Source organism: Gymnoscopelus braueri (genome assembly GCF_963280865.1).
Source record: "Gymnoscopelus braueri genome assembly, chromosome: 12".
In the NCBI taxonomy this organism is placed as follows: domain Eukaryota; kingdom Metazoa; phylum Chordata; class Actinopteri; order Myctophiformes; family Myctophidae; genus Gymnoscopelus; species Gymnoscopelus braueri.
In genome coordinates this window covers 753,624-759,623 of record NC_137614.1, presented here as the reverse complement: position 1 = coordinate 759,623, position 6,000 = coordinate 753,624, and positions in this window count along the sequence as shown.

Sequence of the window (6,000 nt, the reverse complement as noted above, 5' to 3'; positions counted from 1 at the left end):
ATTTTCATTTTTTAATCTTCATACTACAGTGTCACACTAAAGTAGCAAAAATAGCCGATCTACAAGCTCACAAAGCGTTGGGATGCGAAGCGGGATGAGCTTGTAGAGTGTGTCTGTGGGTTTTATAAATATTGAACCAACAAAAGCTTGTGACTAAACCATAATTACATTGGATGGATACAGGATAGTGGGCACTAGGGACATCTGGGCACCTCGATGTAAAATTGGCTATTTTTCCAAAATGTTAAAAAAAAATCAATATTTGAAAAATGGTCTTAAGTGAACATGCACGGTACATCATTATCAGACTTGATTTTATCCTTCAACTTCTTGTTTGTGCCCCAAAACGACTGGATATACAGGTTTTGTAGCAATTTGTAGCAATATTAGACCTTAATTGTCTAATGTTTAAGCATGTTCTAATCATGTATATTTGAACTATTTTCCGTCCAGTCTGACACCTCAGGAGGAGGGGTAAACCCTCCATTCAGTGAGTGTGGTTGCAGACTAAAGCAACCATGTGCTAAAGGTGTAATCACAGAGCTATCCGCTTGATGTATGAAGAGTGAAGAGTGAATTCAGATATTATAATACAACAAAAAGTCTAAATGGCACCATCAGCATCTCCAGTGAAGTTGTAGTAGCCTACAGGTGTAAACGTGTAATTACAAGAAAACATAAGAAGTGGGTTTCAGCCAGGTGAGCTTATCTGATTCTGAACACAGCCAATACACACAGTTGTCAACAGTTTCAGTAAAATTGTTAATTTGTTAACTCATTAAGTCATTAATAACATTTCATGTAATCATACAACAGGACAAAGGTGAGACACTCAGCAGGGTATACAGCACTGCAGGGAGTTGCACCCTGGATCCAGCAGACGCTAGAAGTACTAACTACCAATGCTTTGTTTGCTTCATGTCACACCACCATATCTTACTTGCATGTGAATACAGAAAATATTTAAAAAGGGCTGAATAGCCGGTGTAAAAACACGAATCGGCTGATTACAAGCCAATCTACAAGCTTGTAGATCGGCTATTTAAAAATAAATATAAAGTGAAAGTTTGGAATATTTGCATAAATAACTGTCTCAAATATGAACACAAAGTATCCCCTATCACAGTGGTTCTCAAAACTTTTAATTTCAAGGACCCCCAGTTTGATATGCATTAGACCACTATTATTATAATAAAATGGCAGATCTACAAGCTCACAATATGTCACTTATTATTAGATTATATTTATTAGTTTTCTTAAAAAAAAAAAAAATAGCACCTGCAAGCTTGTAGATCTATATAATTTTACATTTATACATCTTAGGTCATGATTGAATATGACACATGTCTACAACGTTGTGTTGTTGTTGTTGTTGTTAAGAACACAGACTCCATTTAAAAAAAAAATACATTTGGGGTCCTTACAAATGCCTTGTTGACAATAATTAATTGATGAGTCTCCTATCATGCTCTGTCAAATATTAAATAAATAAATGAGAATATAGGCAAAGCTAGCAGCTTCCCAGATCAACAGAAAACATTAAGAACTGTCCTGAATATCAAACGTGTGGAGAGAGATGAAGCAGGGACCCCCACTACATATTGTATACAATTGTGTCGCAGATTAAACTTTTTCATAGATTTCATAGATAGCTTCATAGACTTGACAGCCATATCATCAGCGTTGGATTCATGTTAATGTGAATTTTCAGACAGTTAACCACTTAAACCATCAATACTTAGAAAACGTGTAGTTGATCTGCTCTTTTCCCCTCTACACCAAACCTCTTTGCCAAAAATAGCCGATCTACAAGCTCACAACATGAGCTTGTAGATCGGCTATTTTTGGCTAATGTTCCCCTCAGAAAAGGAATTCTAGGATTCCAGTGGTTAATGTAAAAAAAAAAAACACTAACATTGGCGGCCCCCCTGTAGTAACTCTGAGGACCCCCTGTTGAAGACCCCTGCCCTAGTGTAATACATTACAGGGGATGACTAACAACAACAACAACAACAACAGCAACATCGTTTTTACATCAAATGTAACCATACAAATCTTAATCTTAATGAAATATAAAATCTAGTCTTTCTCAGGATCTAATGAGCATATATAGTGATCAGTGAATATGTTATTCATGCCCCACTCAGCCTGTAGTAAACCTCTATGGTGATGCTAACACGCTAGCTCTAGCATCGTTAGCATGGTTCTTCCTTGAACGGCTACATAATACATAAGTTAAATATATTTAGAATAATATGAAATATAACGTCGGGTCTAATTGGAGCATAACAGTGATCAGTGATTATGTTATTCATGCCCCACTCAGCCTGAAAACCCCTGTTATTATGACGTTAGCATAGTCATTAGCATGGTAGGTCCTGCTACATAAACTAAGCTAAATCTATTTCAAATAATATAACAATTTAATAATATGATATGACGAGTCTTTCTTTGGTCTAATACTGTTCAGTGATTATGCCATATTAATCATTAGGCACTTTACCTGTATGCTCTGCTGCAATGTCCTCAGGCAGTGAGAGTAGTCCAGATATAAAAAATCCAGGCCAAATGTAATTAAAACATATAAAACATAAAATCGACATGTTATTTGGGCCTAAACAGCACCAATAGACCATCATTATTGGGTTGCTGAGCCCTATAATTAATTACATTGCGACAAAGTGACATGTCCACTCCATGTAAACAAAGATGGATGCCGTGGTGGAGCCGGTCTCCCCGTCTCGCCCCCCCCTGCAGCAGGGAGGGAGGGAGGGAGGGAGGGAGGGAGGGGGGGGTGGGGATAGTCTGAAAGTTGTAGGCACCGCTCCCCAATAAGGTGTAAAGTCCCCACCCCCCTCCCAGGCAGATTGGGGAGAACAATTGTAGGGCGAAAACGATCCAAGCAATCCCGACCGAGCCCCGTCGGGGAGCGAGCCAACCGCGGGAGCCGGCCTACAACCCCGTTGTAGGCCATTGCCCTCCTGTAGGACTGTCTTCACGGGCCAATTGTGTTCATGTAGACGCTCGACAAAGCCAGATGCACCACGGTGGATTCCAAACCCACAACCTCCGTGGTGGTGGGCAGTGACTTGTCACTTTACCACTGCGCCACCCGAGCGCCTTCCAAATGCCTTCTAAATCAGTAGTTCTCAAACTTTTTCGTGTCAAGGACCCCCACATTAATATACATATATATATATATATGGCCCATATATATACACATACCCATTAGAGATGCGCGGATCGCGGTTTTAGCCGCGGTTGCCGCAGTTAACCGCGGTTTGGGTGGATTCGGGTCAATCAAATATAATTATTAATTAATATCGGATAAACCGCGGGTGAAATATTGCGGTAAATAAATTAATGACATCTAATATATCTATCCATAAAATAGCTAAATCTCTGCGTGCTTGTGTCTTGTGTGAGTGTGTAGAGCAGCCTCTGTGCGATGCGATCACAAAATGCATTGATTTAGCCTATGGAATGTCGGTGCGTCTTTTTTCTTTTTTTTAAACCGGTGCTGCGCTCTGTATGTTGGATGCCTGTATGTTGGATGCCGCACAGAGTCTGTATGTTCAGCGCAGCAGAGCAGTGCGCTCTGTATGTTCAGCGCAGCACCGGTTTAAAAAAAAGAAAAAAGACGCACCGACATTCCATAGGCTAAATCAATGCATTTTGTGATCGCATCGCACAACTAATAGGCTACTAAAACTAACGGGGAATACCAGAAAATAATAATATTTTGACATACGGGAAAAACGGTTGGTGCGGATATTTAAATTGGATAATATCATTATTGCGGTTGGATAACGGGCGGATAATTAATTTGTACATGCGGATTCGGGTGACGTGAGAGGCCATCCGCGCATCTCTAATACCCATATATCTCTGCTGTCCTGCAGGAACCAGCTAACTCCAAAATGTAAATTTTTCAGGAAATGAAAAAAACAAAACAAAAATGGAGTTAGGAGGTTTAGTTCATCATTGATAAGAACAGCTGAATGGACCTCCAAGCTCACAATGAGGTTGGAGGTCAAAAGGGGGTGGAGCCTGGAGTCAGCAAAACCAGCTAACTCCACCCCCCTTTGCTGGAGTTAGCTGGTTTAACAGAAAGTTTGAGGATCCAATGGAGTTAGCTGGTTGTCAGAAGCACTTTTTAATACTTTTCATTGGTTCAATATTTTTTTTACCAACACACAGACGTAAAGGGTGTTCAATAGCACTGATTTATGGGAAAAATAATGAGTTAGCTGGTTCCTGCCGGGCAGCAACGATATATATATATACCCGAAAATGTTTTACGCCAGGGACCCCAAGAGGAGAAAAACATCGGAAAATTTCAAACAATTTCAAACAAAATCGATATTTTTCAAAAATGTTCAAAAATAGCTGATGTACAAGCTCGCAGTGCGGCGATGCCACTGTTCTAAATCCTAAGAGTTTTCTGAAAAACGCATGATGCTAATGTAGCGCTCACTTGTGCCACTAGTAGGTGAGTGACACTTCTAGTTGTAACTTAGTACCCAAGTCACTATAGTGTAATCTGGGCTAGTCTAGGTTTAGTGTAGGTTCGACTCTCTGGAGCTGTGGGGAATACTTAGTGAGACTCAGACACAAAATGTTAACTGATTGCCGGCTATTTATATAGAAAAATGATAAACATATAAAACAAACAAACATGTAAACAACAATGGGGAAATACAAAATGGTTGGTACCAACACTGTGGCAATTGCTTGGCCACTTTCAATTCTCACAGTTCACTGTGTCTCTCTAAATTGGGTGCACCCTTCTAACTTGAACCTCAATTGTCAACATTAAATTCAAGCTCTTTCTGTTCCAGTTCAATCAAATCAACAATGAAAATAGGACAATTGCAAATACACAAATCCACCCTTTAAATAGGTAACTATTTCCACTCAGTCACAGTTCCCAATTTGAGGAGGTAAGGTTAAGTTTCAGTATACGTGTATGAGTTCCAGGGGTAGACCAGGAGGGTAGGTATCAGTATACGTGTCAAGAGTTCCAGGTGGGTTCCAATACCTAGGAGGTAAGTATCTGGGTTCCAAGTTCCAGGGGGATTGTGTGTGCGTGTGTGTGTGTGAGGGAGAGAGGGGGAATTGGGAATACTGCAGCTGAGAGTGGGGGAGTCTGCAGAAGTAGGCCTACCACACAGTAGAGTGCAGTAGAACTGTCCAGTGATCGCTGTCAATCACTCTCTAGATCCTGGGTGGGTTAGCTCGCCATCAATTGGAATTTTAAACAAAAACATCTTCACATGAATTCAAATACACTCTTGTACAAAGTGCAATGCAAAATGGATTACATCCATTTAGTAATCAACATTTGGAAACAAACTCCATTGTAAACAATTACATTAGAATGTGTTCAACATTAACTCAAGTGCAAAAAACATCATCCCTTAAATTAAAAGAATGAACAGTCTCACCGATTCTGTGAAACAGGCTGGGCACAAACAATGCAATGGCTGCCCCAGTGAATCCACAATTGGGTTCTAGAAGTCAAACAATACCACATATCAAAACCAAAGTAATTTAAACTTATGTGTTACTCTTCAAATGAAATTATAACAACGGGTGAGTTACCTTGCTTCTCTGTGGTTTGCATATATTATATTCTTCTAGATCTCAACTTCTCCTCTCTGTGTTCTGTGCTGTCTGTTCTGTGTAACAGTGGCTTTTTTCTGGCTGTCTCCAACCTCAACAGCTGAAGTGACTCTAGTTTGATTGGGGATTGGTTTGATTAGTGCAGGACTGCAGGTGTGTGTACTTGGCTGCCTCTGAAGGTCAGCCTGACCTGATTGACTGCTAAATGGCCAGAACCACTATACAGAAGTCACTCTAATGTCATGTGTAGCCCACTCCATATCATGTGTGTTACACTATCTATACTGTAGCTAAAAGCTAAAATGATTCCTGGCTTTAAGCAGAACATGTATCAGATAAATACCTTTATTGCCATTCCATCTATTTCTAACTTAT